The sequence below is a fragment of the Bombyx mori genome, chromosome 17 (assembly GCF_030269925.1).
Source record: "Bombyx mori chromosome 17, ASM3026992v2".
Lineage (NCBI taxonomy): Eukaryota > Metazoa > Arthropoda > Insecta > Lepidoptera > Bombycidae > Bombyx > Bombyx mori.
The window spans coordinates 15917412-15944336 of NC_085123.1; the positions used below are offsets into that span (position 1 = coordinate 15917412).

General features: G+C 38.9%; 1 protein-coding gene and 2 long non-coding RNA genes across 3 annotated transcripts in view; 2 read left to right on the top strand and 1 right to left on the bottom strand.

Annotated features, from left to right (window-relative positions):
- Positions 1-26925, top strand: part of LOC101746983 (monocarboxylate transporter 9) — a 78903-nt gene that overhangs the window by 8847 nt on the left and 43131 nt on the right. The gene's annotated exons all lie outside the window — the stretch shown is intronic.
- On the top strand, positions 1685-5683 carry LOC134200380 (uncharacterized). Its single transcript, XR_009975273.1, has 2 exons — positions 1685-2801; positions 3572-5683. It is a non-coding gene; the product is annotated as an uncharacterized LOC134200380 (long non-coding RNA).
- LOC110385229 (uncharacterized) lies at positions 4596-7485 on the bottom strand. Its single transcript, XR_005245711.2, has 4 exons — positions 7195-7485; positions 6804-7054; positions 6014-6145; positions 4596-5936 (listed from the first exon to the last, which is right to left on the bottom strand). It is a non-coding gene; the product is annotated as an uncharacterized LOC110385229 (long non-coding RNA).

Here is a 26925-nt window from a genome sequence, read left to right on the forward strand (position 1 = left end):
GGCTATGCTCGACTTCTGCGAGTGCACCATCTCGCAGAAGGAGGCGGCGGGGCGAGTGAGGGAAAGCTCTCCTCACTACGCAGAAACCCGCCGCCGCCGAGCAGGGGGTCGGGACCGGGGTCGTATCCGTGACCTGGCCCCCTAAGAGCTAGGGGTCCCACCCGTTTTGTGCGGGGAGGGACCCAGACGAGGGGTGGCGTGCTCTGCACGCTCACCCGCAATAGGAAGCCGGGTGATGGTAGACCGCGTTCCCCCGACCGCTCTGGGGGAAGGTGTAACGCGGCGCCATCAAAGCGGGCTCTCGGCCCGCTGAACGAGGGAACCGGTGGTCGTTTCGCTGGCGGCCACCGGTCCGGCGTCCGTGGGACGGTGGGATGGATGTAATGTGCTCTGCGTCAACCCTGTCCCGCCGTTTCAATAGCCCCGACTGGGCTCCGGCCCGGTCCGAGGTAGGGCGCCGGTTGTGAGCGGCAGGAGTTTTTAGTGAGGTTCAACTCCCACATACCCCACCTGCCGCGCGGGTGGGGATCCGGCGATTTTCTCCTGTGGAAAAAAAAAAAAAAAAAAAATGCCTTTGAATCGGTTTTCGCGTTTCTGCGTAACTCTGCGTGTAATGACGACGGAAGTGTGTTAAATGAATGTAAATGCATTTTGGTATTAAGCTCTGAGCATGTAGTTCAGTATTATTAAAAAAAAAAACATGTGTACTTTCGAGGCAATTAACAATAAAACGAGAGAAAATTTGTTTGCAATAGAACCGAATCATAAATCTATACTTAATATTATAAAGCTGAAGAGTTTGTTTTTTTGTTTGAAAGCACTAATCTCAGGAACTACTGGTCCGATTTGAAAAATTCTTTCAATGTTAGATAGCCCATTTATTGACGAAGGCTATAGGCTATATAACATCACGCGGAGACCAATACAAACGGAGCACCAATAAGGAATTTTGCAAAATCGTTTTTTTTTTCCTTTTTGAGAGCTTCCGCTGCGTGCGCTGCGGAAACGGTTAAGGTTTCGCTAAAATAATGTACGACAGAATTGTTACCCTTTAAAAGTTTAAAAATAAAAACCGCGACAGCATAATAAAATGTTTATATGTTGAAGTTGACTCACTATAACGTTTTTTATGCTAACCAAATTTGTTCTAAAATAAAGCATTATTTGTGAAGGTGTTTTTATGAAGATGATAATTAATCCCTATCCCAATGAATACGTTATTCATTACAAGTATTTAATTTTAAAGAAATTTACCCACACTTGATTTTAATGAGTATCTCGCTATGAGTATTTTAATGAGTATGAGAAGATATCGCAGTTTTAAAATAACATCGCAGCAAAATAATGATCAAGCAAGTAATATTGACGTACAAGGCGCCGGCCGGCCGGTGCGCGGTGGTACAGAATAAGAACAATAACAAGAAACACCCAAATCACCTCAAGATAGGCTTTGAAAATTATAGAGTTTTGTGGATTTCTCCAGGATCCCATCATCAGGTCTTGATGATTACAGGACAATTCGGAGAAAGAGAATTATCAGAATCGGTTCAAGCATTCTCGAGAAATCGGTGAACATACATGGATAAAAAATTGTGGTCGAATTAATAGCCTCCTCTTTTGAAGTCGGTTAAAAAGCGTGATTTTCGTACCTTTAAATAGCTCTTTAACATTCTATTACTCAAAAATATATTCACTTTCCACGTAAATGAAGTCGCGGGTAAATTTTAGCGTTATGCCAAAGTAACTATTCCACGCGGACAAAGTCGCGGGCAAAAGCTAGTTTAATAATGTTTGTCTTCTATGCGTTCACGATTTCGATAACATTTGATGCTTCACGGAAGTATTTTTGTCATAGTATCATTAACGTCGGACATGTGGCGAATATGTTCAAAACAGTAAATGGTTTTATTTCATTACTAGCTTTAGCCCGCGACTCCGTCCGCGTGGCATAACGCTAAATTGTACCTCCACTTCATTTACGTAGAAAGTGAAAATATTTTTGAATTACAGAATGTTAAGGAGCTATTTAAACCCCTATTTTGAAACATTCTTTATTGTTGCTCCACTTGTATTGGTCTTACCGTGATATTATATAACCTTCTTCAATAAATGGGCTATCTAACACTGAAAGAATTTTTCAAATCGGACCAGTAGTTCCTGAGATTTGCGCGTTCAAACAAACAAACTCTTCAGCTTTATAATATTAGTATAGATTTCACTATCAGAATTGGTCACGGCGGAACATGACCGGCCCCCTGATCACGTAAAAATTTGCGACAGCCACAATTTTGCAGATGTTGTGCAGACGCGTCGCGACCGATCGCAAAACGTCAAATTATTTCGTATCACGTACCGCGATTGTTCGCTTACCGCTTACTGCAGTTTTCTGTCATACAACTAGCGCCAGTCGCAATCGGGTAGCAATAATTGGCACTAAAAAGCCACATTACTTTTTTTTTTTTTGCTGAACAAACCGGCAAATGAATTTATAAAAGCGCGTTACATATAAACATTTTAAAATGTTTAAGTGGAATTCACGTTTGAAACGCCAAGCGAGAGCTGCTAATTCTGTTCTTTTCGATGAAGCGTTACTAAAAATAAGTGATCTAATAATAATTTTTGCTTTATTTTGAATAATAGCTACAAAAATGTAATTGTGTCATGTCAAACACTGATAACATTTTTTTTTGTACTTAATCGTTTGATAATTTGTAATCAGATAGTTGTTTACGTTACGAACCTATTTTAAAAAAGAATGGATCAAAATTATAGCCTAATTTATTAATTTCATTATCAATTAAGTAAGTACATAAGCTCACAACCCATCTAGTGTTAAGTGGTATAGACTTCACAACGTGAATGCCACCCCCATTTTTAGAAACGAGGTCTGAGTTTCAACTGTATACCAAAACGGCTGCCCCATTCTTCAAATTGCAACGCATTACTGCTTCGCGGTAGAAATGGGCGGAATGGTGGTCTTGCGGGTTAATCAAACGCCCTACCACCAACGATTTCAGAATATTTGCTAATTTGATTTTAAATAAAAGATGAATGAATCCTTAATCATGGAAGTCTTCCATGTATACATGTCAAATATGTGTTTCATTGGATTTATTGATATCTGCCTGCGGGATTCTAGCACTGGTTCAGTAAGATTTCAAATTAAATAGTAAATTCTAGAATAAATGAGTTAGTTTTATGGTTTTATCAATAATAAAGTGTACAACAGATCCATCTTACGCCGACATGAGGCCGACAACGCTAGAACAACCAGTCGATGATATTCTAGGTGAGATGCTGCTATTCTTTATCAAGTAATAGATAGTGGATTTGTTTGACTTGGCAAGAGTAGGCTTTGATTTGAATACCAGAAATATAGTGCTGTCTTTCACAGCTTGAAGGGAAATAAAAGCTGTGCAGACTATTCATAATAATGTTCACCCAAGGTCATGGGCAATATGACGTGAATAGGAAACTGCATGTCAGACATTAACTTAATGTTCTATATTATTTTTAAACAAATGAATCTAATATTTTAAGACAATAAATAAATATTTATTTTTATAATTAGCCCAGTTTTTCGTCGACGAAGCCATCTTAAGAGAAGCTTCATTGCAAATATCAGGCCGATATTTAGTAAGTTATTTTTATTCATTAACCAGGTACTCTTTGCACTCACTCACTGCAGTAAGAATGTTAATCAATCATTATATTATCTAGACTATAGCGGACAACAAACAAGAGTGGACACATCGTGAGCTGTAGTTGTAGAAAGAGGAGAAAATGGAAACTAAGGCGAACCACTGGCTCATGCAGCTTTCATTTCAGCAGAGGCTGTTCGTACGCAGGCAGAGGCCGCGCATCTTTCAGATGAGATATATAAAAAAATTCAAGGAATTGACCAATATCGGCAAAAACCTTGTTTAAAATAATAAGTTCAATTTTGTTTTAATTTTAGCTGAGTCCATAATAGTTTATATTACCATAAAAACGAAATAGCGCTTGTTACAATAGTCAAGCAAATCCAAATATATACGTTTTACTTTAGGCTGGTACTACAGTAAATTTTATGACACTAGTGAGTATATTTTACGCTAATAAAACTACTCTCAACTTAGCATTTCAAAATGACTATTTATTTTTTTATTGCTAAGATGGGTGGACGAGCTTACAGCCCACCTGGTGTTAAGTGGTTACTGGAGCCCATAGCCATCTACAACGTAAATGCGGCACCCACCTTGAGATATAAGTTCTAAGGTCTCAGTATAGTTATAACGGCTGCTCTACCCTTCAAAACGAAACGCATTAAAGCTTCACGGTAGAAATAGGCGGAGTGGTTGTACCTACTCGTGCGGACTCACAAGTGGTCCTACCACCAGTAGAATACCAGTATTTAGCTTCATTGTATATTTTGTACTCACAGTATTCGGCATGTTCTGCTTCTAGTCTATAGGGTTATAGAGCTATCACCTTGCTATCATTCTACTTACCTCGGCCCCAAGTTCAGTTATGTTTCTTTGAAGTTATCGGCAGTCGATATTATATTTCAATTGTGGCTTCAATTTCATGCGGCAAGAATTACAAACAAACTACGATTTCCTAATTTAAGAATTATTATTCAAATAAAACAAAATTACACAAAAAAAATTATTATCAAACTTATCTAACGACCGTCTGGTGTAGTGGTAAGTGACATGGTCGCTACACAAGGGGGTCGCGGGTTCGAATCCCGCCAAGGGAAGATATTTGTATGATAAATATAAATGTCTTTTCCAGGGTTTGGAATTCCAGGGGATGTATATTAAATATATGTATGTGTATAATAAAAATCCTACATTTATTTCCGTTATCTGGTATTTATATTTATATTATTATTATTATCACAATGAACAAAAATCAGTGGTGGTTGATCAACATTTTGTCTAAATTATGAATTATGTTTTTCATTTTGTAAGTAATATTCATGTAAGTATCCAACAAAATTTAGAAGAATTATGAATTACTAGTCGATTTGTTATTCATTCTATTCCATTATTCAAAACAGCAGTATATACAATAATATATATAACAACACAACATACAAACGGGGTTAACATAAAGATAAAATGATACAGAACAAATTGAGCACGACAGATTAAAACATTGTCTTAATAAAACAACCTCACAATTTTGCTTTCAAATAGTTATGAATCCATCCTTTATATAGTAAAGGTAAAAACACAAAAATGTTAAGGAAATATGTATATTTCCACTAAGCACAATTAAAAAATTATAGACACAAATAATTAGGCTATTCTTGCCCTCTCAGTTCACATAATTAAGAACAGCAGTTTTCAAAATATCTACATAAAATTACTAGAATACAGAGGTTGAGACTAAATTTAATGTCTGTTCTCCACAATCCAATTGAACCACCCTTGAATGTTGACATGGTGCTAAGTGCTGTGTTTCCTCTTCTCTCCCAAAAAATACAATGTTATGAGTTTGATAAGAAACATCAATTTCAGCATCTTCGTCAGAGAGTTGGGGCACTGGAAACCCATGTGTGTTTGCCATGTTATGCAATACAAGCTAACAATTATGGTCTTGGCCATCATAATATGATGATCATAATGCAGTACTCTATGTACCAACAAGCATCTCCAACTGGCTTTCAATACTCACAATGGTCAACTGTGTTCCTGGTATGACAATAAACATTACTATAGTACTATATATTAACTGCCTTCCCAGTTTTAAATATACTTTTAGATAGAGTATTATTTTGTAGTCAGGTTACTGAGACAGAGCTCATGATGTTTTACTTGCCTAAAAACCAAACTTTTTCACTATTATGGTGCAGGTCCTGCATAGGCATATTCAGTTGTGATAAGCCAGACAAATGTATCATGAAATGTTGCATTAATACTAAAAATGTTAAGATCACTATCACATATCTGAAAAATTTAATTCTTTAGATAAGTACTATCAAATGTTTGTTATTGTGAATGATAGGCTTCAGCAAAATACTTACTATTTGCACATTCTTGAAATGATAATGCTTGCGGTTCTAAAACCTTTCTTCATATACAGAAGATCTGATAAGTGCAAATGAGTGCCATCTATACACCCCGAAACCCCAGGAAAACCAAATTTATTGTAAAACCTATAATGAAAAGAAATTTATTTACTATTATATTATGTTTTCAATCACAAAATTATTATTGTTCAAATATCTATGCACTATAAAAATAAGACAAACTTTGAATTAAAAAAAAAAATGTAGTAAAGATTAATGGTGGCCTGAAGGCCTTTCCAGTTTCACCAGGACTTAACATTTCTCAGAACTCTGTTTAAAATATAGCTATATATAGCTAAATATAGCTATAGTTATAAAGCTTCAAGAATATAACTGATATATTATTATATGATTGACTCGTGGAAATTGTAAAATCAGTGGAACTCTTGTGCTCTATACTATAAGATTTTATAATAACTTGTGACCCATTGTACTGTTTGCAGAAACTTTAAATGTTTCAATAAAACTGGAAGATTGTTTAATGCCATAGCCACTTCCCTAATGGCATTGGATTTACTACAGTTTAACTCAAAATGCAAAAAGCTCATTCTCACAGGTTTCTGGTATGAAATTTTGTAATGCTGTTAACACCTGTATAAACAAGTTATTTAAAACATTTAGTTAAGAATAAATCTAAAATCAAAAAAACAATGCTACTTTTGAAGACAAGATTTTGTGAATCTTTTATTTTCTTCATTATTTACACATAATATATTATAATGTTTAATTGAATATATATAAGTACCTTGCATTTTACTTTCTATTCTTGTTCGTCTTGATGATCTAGGTTATTAACGGCTTTAATTCAGAGCACAATTGTAAATATTGATGTTTCGAAATTCTGTAATGTGTTCTGAACAAACTTTCCGATAGAATAAGGGGTCAGGCTTGATCACGAAGACAGCGTCGCAAACGCACTGATTCGTATGTATCCGACCTAATTTCCTTAGACTCCAAAGCCCCATTATTTGAGCTCTGTCCATACATACCTAATACCTAGAAGAAATATTAATTTGTAAAAAATAAACTTTATAACCTCAACATTATTAATGTACTTAAATTGCCCAGCGTGGTATTTAATGTTAATACTATGGAAAACACAAACACAAATAAAGATCTAAACCAATTACACTTACCTAAATCAAGTTAAAATAATTTAATTTCACAAATTTTACACTTGCAGATAGTTAGCAACAATTCAGCACCAGATACAAAAGGTGTCGCAAATTTGACAAACGAAATTGCTAAATATCTGCTGTTGTGTGGCAAACAAAAGCATCCGTAATACCGACTTTAGGCCAGTTGTTGTTAGTTGTATGGAAAAGAATGCACTAAAGTTTCACAAATCGCTCTGCAGAGGCAGCACTAGTCATGGTCCGCAATCTGCTTTTTTGTTGCAAGTCCGTAATACGAAATGGACAGTTGACAGCAATATTTGCACAATATTTGTCTTCTGCTAATTGTCTGCGAAATACGTGATACAGCTGCCGGTCTCACTAGTTTTGCACGCAAGAAACAAAGTTTGACTGATAGGTGAAATATACAATAACACATACGGTGTTTTGTGGTACGTGATATAAAATTTTACATTTGTTATTTGCCTGTTTGTATGTTTGTTTTTTCGAGCATCACGCGAAAACTATTAGACCAACTTTGATGAAGAATTTTGTAAATGATAATGATATAAAAAGTGATATAAATATTTTTGATAGCGCCACAAATTTAAATTTATTTATTTATTTCATTTACTTCAGATTTTGCATCCATATTACACTTCATTACACTGCATTAACATTTCATTTATACTAGAATTAAATAAAAATAATAACTACAATCTCGGACTAAAACAAAAGCAATAATAATAATAATAAAAACAAAAAATCAAATAATAATAATAATAAAACAAAAACTCAAAATTAACATGAAAACTACCTTAACCTAAAGGCTGGTTTGGATCCAGAGTGCTCAGCATTATTGGGCAATCCAGATCCATCCGGAAATCAATTACCAAATATCTTTAAAGCCATTTTCCATGTGTAATTAGGTATATCAATCCTAGATGTTATTATGCAATGCTAATTTTTAAGGTACCTCGCCATTGTAGTTATTTACCAGTCGTTAAACACGGGCAATCTACCTGTGTCGTAAAAACGGTTATACCAAATCGGTTCTGGAATGCGTTTGGAATTTTTTTTTAACCAATATTCGGTACTCATATTCGATTATGGTAATAATAATGTCCACGCTCTGCAAACTGTTAACGGATTGTAACACGTCGCGGATAGCAGTGACATCCCTAAAGATTTATAGGCGTAAACTAGAATGCCATTCACATTTCACGATCTTTTCAACATTTTCCAAGAACTAGTCCATCACTTCACCTATCGAATCGTTTTTTTTTTCCTACCTAAGCTGTGAGCCTCGATCAGTGTAACCTTAAATAGTAGGTGAGCTCACGGGGCTCAAACCTGACGACGTTGCTAACACGAACTCTAGCAAGAGCAGTGCTTCGCAGAATCTACCACCGGATCGGAAACGCGACCCACTGAGAAGATCCGGCGAGAAACTTAGTGGGCTGTGTCTGAGGGTTAATTTACTCGTCGAGTCCTTCGTCGCAAGCGACGGGTTCGACGAGAACGATGACCGGGGTGGGATCGAAGATTAAACGTATTAAACGGGGCGGCGTCAGAGCTAACAAGATTGTGTCGTGAACTCTTGACCTAATGTATTGAAAAGGCAGCCCACACAAATGATTACCTACCAAAACTCGTGCCCTTCGAGTGCTCTCGAATCCCAGAGGTAACTTAATTCACTCCGCTAACAAGTCATTAGTTGAAGTTTGAAGGGTGGGGCAGCCGTTGTAACTATACTGAGACCTTACAACTTATATCTCAAGGTGGGTGGCGCATTTACGTTGTAGATGTCTATGGGCTCCAGTAACCACTTAACACCAGGTGGGCTGTGAGCTCGTCCACACATCTAAGCAATAAAAAAAAAAAAAAAAAAAAAAAAAAAGTACTCACCACAAATTGGATGTAAATTTAGACCGGCGCTGATCATTGCTCCGTTTGTCGTTAGACACGTTTTTGTGTCGATGCCCGATAACACGAATACAACGTCGGATGTATTGATGACAATTTCGTTTTTGAGTTAAAGTTCGATTAAAAAGTTATTGTATAAGTAATTAATTTTCATTTGCGTGAATTCTGTCAGTATCTGGTTTGAATTATACAAATATTGACGTTATATCTCGATGGAGATGGTTTTCACGTTCTTTTTATTTATTTATTTAAACGTCCGTCAGCCCTAAGATGAGTTCAGTCTGCCCTGGTGTAAACGGTTATCATTTCGACAAAGGTAGCGGTATAGGCAGAGCCACTGTTAAAGAGCACATTGTCATATGTCAATAAGGCCCACCTGATGGTGAGTAGTTACCGTCGCCCATGGACTTCAGCAATGCTGAGGACAGAGCCAAGCCGTTGCCTACCGTTAAGTACTCTCTACAAGCGTCGTATGAAGAAGGATAGCGCTATGACTTGACTTCATCCGAGAATGACAACAATTAAAAAAAATACGAGTGAAAGGAACCAGTAGTCCCTGTTTAACTTTGATCCTAATGCCCTGGTTAATCCACGCCGAGGCTTAGGGGATCCGCTGCGGGATTTCACGGGATAGGCCCGCCGATCGATACCCGCACTGCGGCTCATCCGCTACCCTGGTCGATGTTACATTACTTATTTTTACTTCAAACCAATCTGGTTAATTCTATTAGTGGCAGAAATAGAAGGCACTGAGCTCGGAAGGCTACTGGTCATCTTCCTACTACTACCAGTTTCGGTTGGGAACTAGGCCTTAACACCGCATTCCAATGTTTAAAGTCTCGAAGTAGGTGTCGATCTTGAGACATGACATCGCAATTGCTTGTAGGGTTCACATTATGACGCTTTCTCATACCATCGTAACATACAAAAAGTCTGCGAAATTTTCTGCCCATTATTTAAAAAACTCGCTATGTATACGGCTTCGCTGATTAGAGGCTAATAACTATGATGTCATGGGTCACGGTTGGGCTTAAGCCTTGCACGTTATTTTTGTAATAAAACCTAAGACTTTTTATTAAGTTGGCCAGTGACTAAAAATGGAAAGAAACTATGTCTAAAAGTACAGAAGAAATTTACTGGAAAAGTAATATCAATGTGTTTTTTTAGAAGTGGTCACCGTTGTCGTCGTTGTCGTGTTTGTTAGTTTAGGGATCGGAAACTGAGGGCTAATAGTTTATCTCGAAAAAAAAAAACACTCGCTCTCTTAATTAGGATTGGATATATGAAGGGGGTTTTGCACTAGAGGCATACCTAGGGCTTAAAAATATTATCAGTCATGACTTGACTGCCAAATGAATGCCAAATGAATAACCAAGTAATTGATCACAATCTGTAATCCAGAATCCAGACCCGCGGTGCCCTAGTCAGTCACCAAACTCGAAGATCATCGAAGCGATTACGGCTACAATATAAGTGAGCAATGAAATAAACACAATAAACATTACCAACTACAGCCAATTGACCTAATAATCAATCCACCAATTATTCTGACGGCCATTGATCATTCTTCTTCATAGACACAATAACTTGAAGACTTAAATGGTAAATTGTACATTTTAGGAAAATACCTACCTACATACCTTTTTTTTTTTTTTTTTTGCTGCCTATGCTGATAGCCTTGAGAGGCTATTTCAGCTTCACCGTAACGTTAGTAGGTGAGCTCGCGGGGCTCAACCGGAGAGTGCTAACACTGACCCTAGCAAGAGCAGTGCTTCGCAGAATCTACCACCGGATCGGAAACGCGACCCACTGAGAAGATCCGGCGAGAAACTCAGTGGGCTGTGTCTATGGGTTAGTTCGCTCGTCGAGCCCTTCGTCGCAAGCGACGGGTTCGACGAGGACGGTGACCGGCATACCTATTGTAAGTCGTGACCGACTTTATACGACCCACAATTTCCCATCCACGCTAACTCTATAACATAAATTTGCTTTTGTATATGTCTAAGAATTGTGTCCTGCCGTTATCGTCTGTAGGCTGATGATGAAGCCATAATCACAAAGTCATGCCGCCTCTCATTAGCCGATAAATGTCTTGATTTGACTAAATTACCCAATTCAGAAATATAAATTAATTGTTTGCGAAACAAGCACATATAATGTCCTCTGTAATATCCGTACCACCAGTACATACTCTAGGCTACAATGTCACAACGATCTTCGCCCGAGACTCATAATTTAGTCTAATGCATTTTTTTTAATACCTCTGTAGGCGGACGACCATGTTTTTTGGAGTGAAAATTTCTCACAAACATTTCGAGCTTGGGACGGAATGGACAAGAGGAAAGTACATGTTACAAAATTCAATTAGTGTTTATGTATCCCTTGTGTGTTGAATGTGCGTGCGTCTGCGTGTGCGTATGTGAGTAATAGCATTGATGTGGCACGTCCTATCTTATTGTCTTATTAACCGGTCACTAATAATCACAAGGGCGGTTAGAAAAACGCATTTTTTTAATAAGTGTAATTCATTGATTTCTTCTTCTTTTTCTCCACTTTATCCAACTAGATGGGGTCGGCACAGCTAATTCTGTTCCATTCTATTCTATCAGCCGTCATCTCAATACTCACTCCTCTCTCATATTGTCATTCACACACTACATCTATGTCTTCATCGGTCGACCTCTTCCTCCTCATTAATTCATTGTATTGGTTCTATAAAATGAAAAAAAAAACGAATAGTGAAACTGTAACAGTGTTTTTAGCCCTGAGTCCAATATGGATCGTAACGGACGATCGGTCAAACTCCGTCGCTAGGTTATGTGGGTCAGAACAACTATTTTCAACTGATTGGTCCCTCTAATCAACCTATAAATGCGATGTTTGTTCAGATCGATTTTAGTACGGTTTCGGAGCCACTCTCAGGGAGAAAGTTTATGAAGAGAAAAATATATTGAGAGCTTCCACTCATTAAGTATTTTCAGGGGATTTCACGAACGGATATAAAGGCAGCCGATGAGATTAAATTATGCTTAGTTCGGATATAAAATTCGAAAAAAATCATTCATATATTTTCATTTTGCTCGGAAGTACCTACACACCGTTGCAATATTTCACGATGGTCCCATAACGAAAAGTGGGTTATAATGTAATTGAAAGTTTATTATATATTAGGACACATTAATTATGTTAAAAGCATACTTACGTAATCGTACGTTCATCGTCTAATTCAGCAGCTCCAGTTTACCAGCTTCGAATGACCTATGTCTGTCTAATCTTCAACTTAATCCACAGACACAACCTGCTTTTCTCTCAGGCTGGGTCGTGAGCTCACTTACACATTCGGTGAAGCAAGCATAACCCCTTGAGATTATTAGCAGTGGGTAGGCAAAAGATAATGCGCTGAGGGTTTAAGTTTGAAGGTTGTATGGTAGGCCACGTTGAAGATGCGGACATACCTACCCGAGACTACAGAACAACATACAGTCACCGTCGTCCTAAATACGTAATTTCGGATCCTCCCGATTCACGCTCGGTGCTTTTAGGTACCTCAAGCACCGGTCACTGTTTTCGTAGAAGGGTCCAACGTGCAACTTAACCCATAGACTTATCTCTTTCAGGCTGGGTTCGTGAGCTCACCTACACATTCGGTGAAGCTAGCATAGCCCTTTGACGCTACTGATGGTAGGACCTCCTGTGAGTCCGCGCGGGTAGGTACCACCACTCGGCCTATTTCTGCCGTGAAGCAGTAATGCGTTTCGGTTGGAAGGGTGGGGCAGCCGTTGTAACTAACTATACTGAGACCTTAGAACGCATATCTCAAGGTGAGTGGCGGCATTTATGTTGTAGATGTCTATGGGCTCCAGTGACCACTTAATACCAGGTGGGCTGTGAGCTCGTCCACCCACCTAACCAATAAATAAATAAAACCAGTGGGTAGGTAAAAGATACTAATGCGCTGAGGGTTTGAGTTTGAAGGTTGTAGTTGCTTCGTCGCAGGCTACCAAAAGGTCTTCCACCGGGGGTTTTGTCTGTAGGCCGATGGACCGATTGTTATTAACTAATCTTAGCCCTAGGGGACTACAGAGCTAAGCCATACTCTTTGCAAAAAGGAGTTGAGTTTGTTATCCTGCTTAGAAATAGCCATCACTGATATCTATACGAATAAAAAAACTGAAGTGTCTTTTTGTGATGCTAAAATAACAATTTTTTATTAAATAAACATGTAGGTGGTAATTATAACGAAAATACATTCTTTTTGTCTGCTGTTTTTTTCCGATAATCTCTGAAGCAGCTGTACGGATTTTGACGGGATCCTAACTGACAGGTAGCTGTTATTATAAGGAGTAACTCTCAGGTTACTTTATTTTGGAGAAACAGTAATAATCCGCGCACAAAATATTAAGCAGTGAAAAAAATCCGTTTCAATTAGGAAAGTTGTTAAAATCGGACAAAGGCTCGACAAGACGTGTTCTGATTTGGTTAGTGAGTATATTAGTATCCAAATTTATTGTTGATAAATAGTGTCTGTTACTTCTTCTTTTTTGTCTCCACCTTATCCCACTAGGTGGGGTCGGCACAGCGTACTTTTCTATTCCATTCTTCTTCTTTTCATTTTTCTATCAGCCGTCATCTCAACACTCACTCTTCTCTCTCTCATATCATCATTCACACACTCCATCCATGTTTTCTTCGGTCGACCTCTTTCCCCTCTACCTTGCACTACCATTTCCATACATGTAGTCATCTTAAATCATCATCTTAATCAGATTAAATTAAATTAAATCATTGAAATACAGTGTCTGTTACCATAGTGATATTTAATCAGGAATTCAGAACTTATTCATCGATAGCTCGATTGGTAGGCGTCGCGGTAGGATTGCTCAATCTATGAACCTTCGGCAATATGTATTTGTCGATTTCAGTCATTATATCGCCATTTTGTTGTTTAACAGGGGTAAAACATTATTGTGGTATTTACCACCGAATCGAAGAAATCTGTATAAGCAAAAACCTAAATCGCCCTAATAATACTTTTAATACATCTCATAAAAGTTCAGAACATCATTAGGACTGTCGTCTATCGAGAAAGTTTGTACGGAAGATATCTTTTGTACGAAATTCTATTGGCAACGGTTCCTATATCTACTATATTTTTATCAATTCCAACAGATCTTCCTTTAAGTGGAACATGCACCAGTGACTACTCTTGGTAACACGTTTATTCTAGACGACGTATTACTGATTGTAATCTAAAGAAATAAGTCACAAATCCGTTCAGATATGACAATGAAAAGGGACAAACATAATCGATTATATCGAGCAAGTTCGAAGGACTGCTAATTAATAGTCTTTGCAGCAGGTACCGCCGGTCACCGCCCTCGCCGAACCCGCCGCTTGCGACGCAAGGCTTGACGAGTAAATTAACCCACAGACACAGCCCACTGAGTTTCTCGCCGGAACTTCTCAGTGGGTCGCGTTTCCGATCTGGTGGTAGATTCTGCGAAGCACTGCTCTTGCTAGGGCCAGTGTTAGCAACACGCCCGGTTTGAGCCCCGTGAGCTCACGTTAAGGAGAAGCTGAAATAGCCTTTCAAGGCTATCAGCATAGGTAGGAAAAAAAGCAGGTACTTGCGATTTTTTTAAAATAAATAGTGAGATAGCAATGTGCTAGGTTTTTAAGTTACTATCATAAATTATAATTACTACTCACTAACAAAATGTACGGTTTATTTACAGAAATAAAGATTTAGTAATAATAATAATGTGCTATGACATTTTTGTGAAGAAGATGCAAGCGTGTGCAAGAGAGATGTTAATATGTTTTCAAACGCAAAATGTTTTCCTTTGCGTTTTTTTGAACTTTAATGTTTCTTTGTTTCTTTGATAATGTAATTATTGGTTTTGTGTATAAAACCAACTAAAAAAACACAAGACACATTCAAGTTCGATTTGATCCTCCACCTTTAGCGCCTCACGTAGCGACCCGAAACGTGATTGATGATTGTAGCTCTTATCAAATACTAAAATACAAAACAATGTTACAACGCGTGCGTATTACAAAATTTGTAATTTTATCAAGCGAGTACCTATTCATCTAGAAACGTGTGGGCTGCACAATTTGATTTACTCTTGAGTATTTTATAAATAGACTAAAAATGTACAGAAGTTTTGTTCCATCGCTTGGAAACTCTGGGTCTGCGAAGGGACTTCGCTTCCCTCTGTATTTTGTACCGTATGTTCCATGGGGAGTGCTCTGAGGAATTATTCGAGATGATACCATCATCTCGTTTTTAACATCGCACTGCCCGCCACTGGAGTAGAGTTCATCCGCACTACCTGTAGCCACTGCGGTCATCCACAGTGCGTTTCCAAAGATCTTTTTTGCCACGTACCATCCGGCTATGGAATGAGCTCTTCTCCACGGTGTTTCCCGAGCGCTATCACATGTCCTTCTTCAAACGAGGTTTGTGGAGAGTATTAAACGGTAGGCAGCGGCGTGGCTCTGTCCCTGGCATTGTTGAAGCCCAAGGGCGACGGTAACCACTCAGCATAGGTGGGCCGTGTGCTCGTCTGCCTACAAGGGCAATGAAAAAAACGTGTTGCGCGGATTTTCAATGCCCATAGAAAATGGAGCAATGAGTAACGGCTATGTTATCCTTTAAAGCATGCTGAATAAGTATAGCGATGAGCTATGAGCTCAGTGCTATGATATTCTTTAAATGCTACCAAAACTACCATTAATTAAGAAATCCTGTAGAGGAAATGTTTATGCCGATGTTAGGAATATTTCATAATTTTTATTTTAAATTTGAACACGAAGAGAACACAACGAAAGAAGAACGTTGACAAAACGTGCAAATATCCACTCAACAATGAAATATCCACCCTGTTTTTAGTATCGCAAAGTCCGATCCTGTATTTTCTGGCTTCTTGATCAATAAAGTCGTGGTCGTAAATGGATTATTTGTTCAAGGCGTGTTAATAACTATGTCCGTAATCATATTTTGCTGGTAGTCAGTAAACTTTGGATCTTCAGACGTCGAAAGGTAGTATAAACCTATGATTGTGAAATTCTATTTGTATATAATCCATAATTGAACAAACTAAAATACTTTTAAATATTCCACGAGAAATGGTTTCACTAAATATTTTTTATAAGATTTTCATTGCTGTTCCAGCCAGTAATTATTATTATTAAATAATTAAAACAAAACAAACCAGTATAGCTGAAGGAGCTGAGGTTAGGATGTGACCTAGACTGCATGGTTTTCGCTCTCACTTTATATTCCGGCCGAAATCATGCCGGTTTTTAAAAAAAAACAATCGCTTTTTCCAATGCCATTCCGACCTCGGGGTTACATCTGAAGGTGGTCGAATTTACTTTATCTGAATCTGAAGGTGGCTGAATTTACTTTATTGTGCTCTTGTGAGTCCGCACGGGTAGGTACTAGTACCCTGCCTATTTCTGCCGTGAAGCAGCAATGCGTTTAGGTTTGAAGGGTGGCGCAGCCGTTGTAACTATACTGAGACCTTAAAACTTATATCTCAAGGTAGGTGGCGGCATTTACGTTGTATATGTCTATAGGCTCCGGTAACCAATTGGTTAGAGCTGAAGGTATCTAATGCGAGAGTTATTGGATCTGATGGAGGTAACCAATTAACACCAGGTGGGCCGTGAGCTCGTCCACCCATCTAAGCAATAAAATCAAATAAAAATCATGGGTTCCAGTAACCACTTACCAAGATATAGTCTGCTAGTTCGCCCTCCCAACCAACGCCAATAATACGCATCAGCGCAATTTATAGAAATTCTGCTTTCTATTGGGCCCGCACATATCATTTACGATGTGATTAAAAACCTTCCCATAACCGACATGAAGTGATCACTCAATATCACGTATTGAGCATCAACTCTGTACGTGACATACGAGTTATCGATTTACTTGAAACCTTCTCGTTACCATTACCTGTTTACGCGAGTTAGACGTGTCGTAAGTGAATTAAACGTTTATTATACTGGTATGCGCTGGGGTTCGGGATAAATAAAAAGTTTCACTAAAGTACAAATAAACCCTGTATAAGCACTTAGAACACTTAAAACACTTTAAAATTCTCAATTCGATTCTTCCGCTTCGCTTCAGGTGATCCGTTCGCTGTTTCGCTTCGAGTAGTTCCGATTACTGACCGACTACGTGCCATCTCTGCAATGCTTTTATAGTTGATACGACATCCTAGAATTATCGAGAATATTCCACAAAAGTCGAGTATTGTTGTGTTTTTCCGCTATCTGTCAATAGATGGCGTTGTACTTCCCGAGCGTTCTAGATGCTACTAGATCCTTCGATATTTGTTCGGCTATTCGGCGATAGATGGCGTTACTCTTATCGGTGTAACAATATTTTATTAATCCATTTTGTGTTTCTGTTTAAAGGGTGGAATAGCCGTTGTACTATACAATTGAGACTTTTCCTCCCTTGTCTCGAGTTGGCCATATCCTTGGGTCCGGTTACCTCTTAATACTAAGTGAGGCAAGGAGTGATGAATTTCATCAAAGCTTAATGTTTCATTTTCCTGTTCATGAAACATTTTATCCGAGTATTCGGTCGAGAGTCGGCCTACCGAGCAATATCACCCGCTTGGTGGATGATCTTCCCTTTTTCCTATAACCTCCACAGTACAGACTACATACAACCAACCGCTTTCTTAACCAGATCTGACCATCCGAGTATACGTGATGGGATATTATGCGTGTCCCAATTTAATGCTGTTAGGCTTCCAAATTTGAGCACCCTTAAACGCGCTTCGCAATGAGTTCAGAGTAAATCTAAGAAAAGTAAAGGCATATGCCTACTAATCGCGACTCAAATTTCGTATTAATTTCTTTTTTGCATTCCACAAATAATCACTAGACGTACATATAAATCTTATAAAGCTTGACATGAATCTTCAAACATTCCCCACAAAAAGGGATAGAAAATGTACACAGACATTTAGATAATTTAATCAAAGACGTCACACGACAGAGATGGCGTCTCGGAGGACGGGAGCCCTTTAAACACGAACGCTTAAATATCTGTGATGTATATGGTTCAATGGCTTTACGATCTTTTGTAGGTTCCACGAGAATGCTTTTTATGATTACTGAATGTTTTATTTGATGTTTTAATGACGGAGAAAATTATACGCAGAATTGAATGAATTATTTTTTGTGACAACATCTTGTTTGGTTGTGTTAAATCACCGTATTTGTTTGTCTGTGGTCGGCTGTTTATGGTTATAGAATTTGAATATAGCGCTAAACAGCAAAGACAAAGAATGGAAAAATATATGTTGCGCGTGCAACATGGTACACGTGAACGAAGTCCTTAAATCGTCCTTAAATCAAAGTTATCTTTTAATAGGGAATGGTGTTTGTAAGAGAAACGACCTAGGTCGCTTTGTCTTTTCCCTCTCTCCACGGTCGAGTGGTTCGCGAGACGCTGTGTCTATTTTCTCACTCTCGCTCGTCCTAAATTGTATCTTTTCTCTCTAGCCGTAACGAATCTGTCGCGTGTTAAATTTTACTTTCAACGCGCCTAAAGAAGTTACACTTCAAAAATCATCGAAAAACATGTTAGTGTGTATGTGACCACGATAATTAAGTGTTCGAAATGTCGGAGTATGTAAAATTATTATGGCATGGTCTCGCATCATTACTTTTAAATAAACAAGGCGCTTTGTCCATGGACGCTCATTAAATATGTCCACTGTTTCGATATGCTTTCCGAAAAACCAAGGTAATATTACTTTAATGCATCTCTGAAATATGTCTCTTCTGACGATATGTACTTATGTAACTACAATTATAAGTGAAAAAATAATAAGAATACATATAATTCACGATTTAAAAAAAATCCGAATTATCTATAAACAAATCTTAATTTAATTTAGACCGAAACATATTATTATGAAAATTTAGCTCCCAGCTTCTGTGTTCTATGTATATGCTAAACTGGCACACATTGTATTATGTATTCACCAGAAACTTATTTCTATCAGCCATGACCAAACATGCTAAATAGTTCTGTGTAGCTTTTATATTTAAAAGCCATGTTACTTTATTATTTTGTCCAGTTGGATCTATATATTAGCAAGACAATATTCTTTCAAAGTATTTGTTAATTTGACCTCGACAAACAATAGAAATAATTTAGAGTGAAACACAGTTCTTTCACACAGCTATTATATATATTAGCTTCATTATATATAGCTTATATTACATGTATTGGCCTACATTTAGTTAGTTTTGCTATAAACATTGTTACAAGGAAAACATCCTTTATTAAATGGAACATTACAGTATGCATTGGTTTATTTATTAACAATATAATAATAGTATAAATATGAGGCTCATTTACGATTTCAATGAACCTTATTATAATCCTTTTAACGTTGTGGTTAGCTATCGATTGAAGTATACACTTTCTTGATGGGAAAATTCGTCAATGCTAATGTTATGGAATAAATTGAAAACGGACGACGGCAAACCTTTAGCTCTGTTGAATCAGCAACTCCTTCAAGTTCAATCAAGCTTTATGACCCGGCGCTATGTCTGGCTCGAAGAATCATTTTTGTCTATATATCCTGGTGTTATTGAGTAACTTTCATATTCTTGAGAGTCGTCACTTGATACACAAGGCTGGATCTTTTGATACATCATCATCAGTCCACAATCGTCCACTGCTGGACATAAGCCTCTCCCAATTCACGCCCCTGAGCCCGGTCTTCGGCTCTCCTCAACCACCTCCGGCCGGTTACCGTTCGGAGATCATCGCACCACCTAACCAGGGGGCGTCCCACGCTACGCTTTCCGTTGCGCGGTCTCCACTCCAGAACCCGTCTACTCCAGCGATCGTCGGTTCTACGGAATTTTTTATACACTTTACACAAAAATATATTTTACTGGTGGTAGGACCTCTTGTGAGCCCGTGCGGGTAGGTACCACCACCCTGCCTATTTCTGCCGTGAAGCAGTAATGCGTTTCGGTTTGAAGGGTGGGGCAGCCGTTGTAACTATACGTGAGACCTTAGAACTTATATCTCAAGGTGGGTGGCGCATTTACGTTGTGGATGTCTATGGGCTCCAGTAACCACTTAACACCAGGTGGGCTGTGAGCTCGTCCACCCATCTAAGCAATAAAAAAATAATATGACTCAGACACTCCTTGACAGGTCACCCCACCATTGACTAATTTAGAAGCTTGTGGTAGAGCTTTAAGTGTGTATAAAATGTTGCTAAATAGTGAACATTCTTTTGCGTTTTACCTAAGAAGCTGTGTTGAGTTTGACATCCCCATTATTTTTAATTATCGGTTAAGTACCGAAAAAGTGTTTGGCCTATTTCATGAGGCTTGTAGATCCTAAGTCATTGTTAAAAATACGCGAAATAGTTCTGTCAGCAGTCATTTCCCTAGATAAAACATTTCGTTTCCGAACAGGATTTGTTTGTCTTTCCTTTGCAGCTTTGATGCCCTTATTAGTATAAATACTACGTGGATATTTAATGATACATACAGAGAACGGCATTATATACATAACTAACAGTACCTCTTTAAATAAGATTGTCTTCCCATTATTTTTTTTGATGCTTTTCAGCTATTGAGTCCTTTTTATCATCCTACGCCATTTTAATATCGTAAGAATTTTATTTATTACCAGTATACTGGACATTATCTTACTATTAATATAATTCTTCAAAGCGCGAGACCTGATTCTTCTATTCAAAGAAATGCGCATGAAACCAGCGATACGATATAACATGAGTTGTAACATGTGTTGTTCTTATAATTAACCCGAAATTCAAACCTACCCTCAATGAATTCTCGTACAGACCAATTTGCATTAATATGTTTTCGTCGCTTAAAAGTAGAACTTTTGAACGAAAGTATAGCAAAAAGTTGGAAAAGGGCTTACGTTTAATTAAGGTTTAGCTTCGGGGCCCGGGCGAGAGCTCCTGTCGTCCTTCAGCCCTGTGCGACCTTGACCCCAAATATGCCGAGCCTGAAAGGTTAGTCCTGACGCTTTAAATATTGTAGACTATGTATATAGCATTTTATTTACCGTGTTACAAGTATTTATAATAAACAGTTACTAAATAGCGTTACTGCCAATTTCAGCAGATTTCGTACAGACTGCTAAAAAGCTACATAAGAATCTAGTACAAATGGTGACTGGCAAGGTAGATGGAACCACATCAAGACGAGACAAGTTCATTAGGTTAGTCCTTTCCATTCTATAGCTGTGTTAATATACGAGTAGATCGAACTAAATATACATAAGGGGATTACGATTTATTTATTTATTTGAATTCTCTTTTAACGGCCCAACAACAAGACTTGCCGAAAAGTGAATGGTCAATTTTAATCTGCGTATATTATTTTCTACGTAAGAGCCTTCAACTTCAGCCTCAGTCAGTTGAGTCCATTGTCTTAAATACTTTGACTCTTTATCTTTGTGAGTACTTCAAAATGCAGAATTGAAAAGGGCTAGAAACTCGGGAATTTAAAATTCTAGCACATGTTTTATTGTGTGTATTCGAATCCACCTTGAAGCGGTGAATAACTTTTTTGGTAAGAGATCTTTATGGTGAGCTCTTAATTGGTTTTTTAATTTTATTGGGTACAAATAAAAAGCCCTACACAACAACGGCGGCTTAAAGAACTAGATTCTTAGGATTATGATGTGCTGATGATTTACTCTCTCAGCACAAACAATCTGTGGTCGTGGTCCTGGTGCGCTTTTTGACCTTTAGCGAATACAACGCGTGTTTCTTTACTTAGTGCGACTCCAAAAGCTTCCTAGTATTTTTCAACTGTTAAAATTTATCTTTTTGTCAAAACGATGTGATGATAGCTCAATATCTAACTTAAATAAAAAAAGGCGATTTAAGTGAAGTTGAATTGTTTTCTTTTGAGTCCTTCTTGGTAACCATAACGCAAGATTAGAAGCCCGAATTTGTAATGTGCTATTAATTTTATATAATGGATTCTATTCCTAGTTTAACTACGGTCATTATTTAATTTTAAGATTAGATATCTATTCCAGAATTAAATAAATAATATTTGGTAAATCGTACGAAAAAGTTCTTAATAATTAAAAAATATTTAAAATGTGTATTTCATTAACAGTGTATTCGTTAAGGCTGACGTGCAGAAAACCCGTTGAATTTCTCAGTAGACAACGGCTGAGTGGGTCCCACGTTACCGTCGATTTCCATTTGCGTCGGAAGCCATTTAGATCTGCCATAGGTTGGCCTGTTATAGACGTATGCGAAATTTTGAAATAAAGAGGCATAATAAATATAAATATGTCGTGGATAACGACTTTTAGTTGTCGTGGATAACGACTTTTAGTAAAAGACGGTGGTTTTGATTATTATTTTAAATGATGAGATGTTGTTTTGATAAATATCACAAAATGAAGGGTAGACTACGTAACGCCACAGTATAAAATGGCGGTACGTGGACAGAGTCGTGGCATTCCGTGTCAGACAGTAATTCCGTTCGTCTCAGTCAGTGAGTCTCTGTCAATCAGTCAGTCGGTCAGTCGGTCTGTCGGTATGTGCAACGAAACTGTCGGTTTACCCTGTCATTGTGAAAGTTGTGTGTGTTGAGTTTCAATAATTATTATTGAAAAGTTTTATTGACTAAACTGAGTTCAATCGACTACGAGTGCTCAGCCATCCCTGACGTGCTCCGACATCAGAAGTGAGATCAGGACTCTACTCTCACTGGCGTGACGTGTTTGAACATGTTCGAAGTACAGCAAAAAAAACATGATGCAGATCAGAATACTAGTAATGGTACGCCACAAGAGCGTAAATGCAGCATACGTAAGTCTTGTAATAACGTCTCTGTTACCTTGATGGAAGATCTGAGCCACGAAGAAATCATCACATCTTACGTTCTGGCTCATGTTGCCCAGTTTGACTGTCGACTTCATCACATGGCATTTACTAGCGGAAATACAACACGTAACAAGCTATTGCAAGAAATTAAGGCAAGTGCAAATCTCAAGTGAAACTCGATCGCAATAATGGATCTGTCATGACGAGTGGGTAGTTCCGACAAGAATTATTTTAAGCCGCTGAGTTCTGCTAGAGTTACATGGCACTAGTGCAGTAAACCAGGACATGAGACTGTGAATTGTCGCTGAAATTTTAGAATCTACTAGATTCAATACCAATAACACTACACGTTCAATGACTTCGGGCTCCAGCAAGCAAGCAAACAAGAAAGCAAGCAGGTTTCCGTGGGGAAGAAAAATTGACACATCTGAAGTCGTCGTGACCTGTAAGATAAGACGTCCGGTGCGTTCATGTCTGGCGATGCGGCGGTGTTCGGGTTCCGCTGGCGGATGCAGGTTTTTCCGGTGAAATGCGTGCTTGTGCGTGCTTGACAAGTGTTCGCGGTTGGCTTCCTCAGTGTGGGAGTAACATCGTGTAGGAGAGGTGGAACCCGTAAAATTGTAGTTTGCGTGGCGGCTGGTAAGATTTGTTGCGGTAAGAAGTTTGCATGGTGGTAAAATGTCTTGTGAGTCTGCACAGGTAGCCGGAGGTGAGACTTCCGCGGTCGCGGCCCACCCAGTCCGCGAGAACCGGGCAGATCGCCTCGACGGTACGGAGGCCGGCCGACGGGTCCGCCAAACGACGAGACCACGCCTCCAGCACGGACTGCCGAGATTGGAGCCTCCGCGCTCCGGCTGCACTTGCGCTAGGGCACGCCGCCTTGTAGGAGACTGTGAGGTATCCTTGAATAACTCTGACTGCGATCGCGCGCAGCCGGCGTCGCAGCGCGGCGACGTTCTCGTGGGTAAGGACGTGGCACCAGACGGGTGCTCCGTATAGTGCCATCGACCGCACGGGTACCATCACCCTGCCTATTTCTGCCGTGAAGCAGTGGTGTATTTCGGTTTGAAGGGTGGGACAGCGGTTATAACTATACTGAGACCTTAGAACTTCTATCTCAAGGTGTGTGGTGCGTTTACGCTGTGGATGTCTATGGGTTCCAGTAACCACTTAAGACAAGGTGGGCTGTGAGCTCGTCCACACATTAAAACGAAGAGCGTAATCAAACAAAATTAGATCCGACGTTTAAAGGGCCGTTTAAAGTAGTTGAAGTATTGGATGGTGACCGTTACACATTGAAAGCTTTAAATTCAAAACGTACTAGGCTAAGAAAAATGCCAGCATGAGACATACCAGTCGAGGTTGATGTAAATGATGATGATGAAGAGCAAACTTAAATTGTGGTGAAAACTCGAGTAAGGATAGTCTATCGGCCGTATTGTGTTCGACCGTACCAGTAGCTATTACGTAGTCGTAGCCCGGTAGAAATCGGTGTCTCTTGAGGCAACTCAAGTAGTCCGTGGGTGCGCGGTGCGCGTTTGGCTCTGGCGGAGGTCGGGGTCTGTAAAGACCATCGTGTGTAGTCAGCGGGTGATGCACACGGGCGATCCACGCTGTGGATGCGCATCATGAGGGCAATTGCGATTGCTGGTCGGCTGGAGAGCCGTGGCGTTAGATATTTTTACTCGGAAGTTTTGTTTGATCTGAGTTCCTGTAAGCTATGCCTGATTTGTACAGAGTAAATTTGAAGTTTGATGAACGACTGTGGTACGTGCTCTGGCTGCTGAATAGTGAACTTTGTATACCCTATTGTTTGATTTGGTTAAAATGGTATTAAAACAGTTTAAAGCTTTGATGACTTTAAATTTTCCGATAAGTCGTAAAGTGTAGTCAGGAGTGATCGAGCGGAACAAGTGTTCTCGTGGATGTTTTTGATTGTAGGTTAACCATCACACGAGGACGTGTACAATCAGGAAGGCCGTGTCGCATTCGACACGTGATTGCTGCAGCCAATACGAGATATGGGACGCAAACGCCGTCTGTCGGCGCTCGATGGGTCAACTATTCACCGGCCGAGCGGAGCAACGTGCCGGTAGCTGCGTAACATCGGGCAATTTTGGTAAATAAGAACAATCTGGTGAGTCGTATTATTTTTATTTGGATTCGGGTGCCGAATGCTCTCTTGTCAAGAAATCTATTAGTAGTAGCTTCATAACTCATCAATTTTATACGATGGTTCTCATAAAAGGTTTCTGTTGTTTTGACTCAAAACTGTACGGAACAAATCCTATGCGATGGTTTATTGCTTACCTATTGTATGTCATGTACTACCTGATAGTTGTTTTAATCGGTTCAGTGAGATTGAGCATTCAGCGAAATAGAACACTTAAATCTAGTGTCCTTATTCGAAGCCCAGACTTGCGTTATTGATGACCAAGCTCGCGGTGAGCTCATGGAATTGTTCTTGACAAGAAGTGCTAGAAGCCGTACATCTATTTTAAATTGTTCTACCATAAGAATAACAAAAGTGAGCCCCTTCGAATTCTTAATAGTTCGCGTGCCATATCCCTAAAGGTTTTTACTTAAAATGATACTGAAAGTAAGAGATTAACTTTGACGAGACCAGAACATTGGAAAGTTAGTAAAATTTGATGTTGAATTTTGTGGCTTTAACTGGTAATAGAACCTATGATTACATAAGGTTGCCTCTAAGTAGTGCTACTGACGAGACTGATCAGTGAGGTGAGAGCATCTCCATCGATTGGTACAGCGGAGACCTGGGTCTCAATGGAGACTATTGTTGTGTTGGTCTAGTAATGACTTTGACTCTATATTGTGAAATGATGTGTATTGGTTTTATCATTTGTTTTAATGATAATGTGGGTGGCAATGTCACTAGCTGCGCCGGCAGCCAGGCCAGGAGCGTTCTATACGATTTTGTTGAAACTAGTGATGTAGAAGATGTAGGATCAAATGACCACGATACAACTGACTGATTAAAGTAAGGATTTTGTTGTCCTATTTTGTGTGATTAGTAAAGAACAGTATTCGGTGTCATTTATGACTGGTAATTGAACACATCGCTCGATTTAGGTGATGTGTTCGTTTTATTGCCGGATGGAGGCATTGTGATGTGTTTTATGGTTGAAGTGGGTACTGGATGGAAGTTCCACTTGCGTGCCGGATGGAGGCATTAGTGTTTTGTGTTGAAGTTGGGTACCGGATGGAGGTCCCACTTATTTGCCGGATGGAGGCAATAAGTAGTCCAGAGCTACTTGATGGAGGTGGCACTTGAATTGGTTTATCGTCACTCGATATAGGTGGCGTGAGTTACTCTCACTAGATGGAAGTAATTGTAACGATAGTTTGTGGTTGATACAGAATACTGATGAAATACTGCTCAGATTGAGTTGTTTTGTAATAACTCGGGTTTCTAATGCTTATTGAGCATTAATGAAATTTTTCAGTTGTATAGTGTATCACTAATAATTGGGTAATTAAGTTATCTACTCACACAAGATAACATGGTCTGTTAAAGATCTTGTTGAGAGCTAACGTTATGGTTTGTAATGAAAGGAATCCCAATCCTCAATCGTGAATGTATCAGGATTGGCCGAGACGAAACCTGTTTGATATTGCAAAAGGTTGTTTTTCTTGCAGGAGCGTCACACAGGGACGTGTGACATGTCAGAATGGCCGTGTCGTGGATAACGACTTTTAGTTGTCGTGGATAACGACTTTTAGTAAAAGACGGTGGTTTTGATTATTATTTTAAATGATGAGATGTTGTTTTGATAAATATCACAAAATGAAGGGTAGACTACGTAACGCCACAGTATAAAATGGCGGTACGTGGACAGAGTCGTGGCATTCCGTGTCAGACAGTAATTCCGTTCGTCTCAGTCAGTGAGTCTCTGTCAATCAGTCAGTCGGTCTGTCGGTA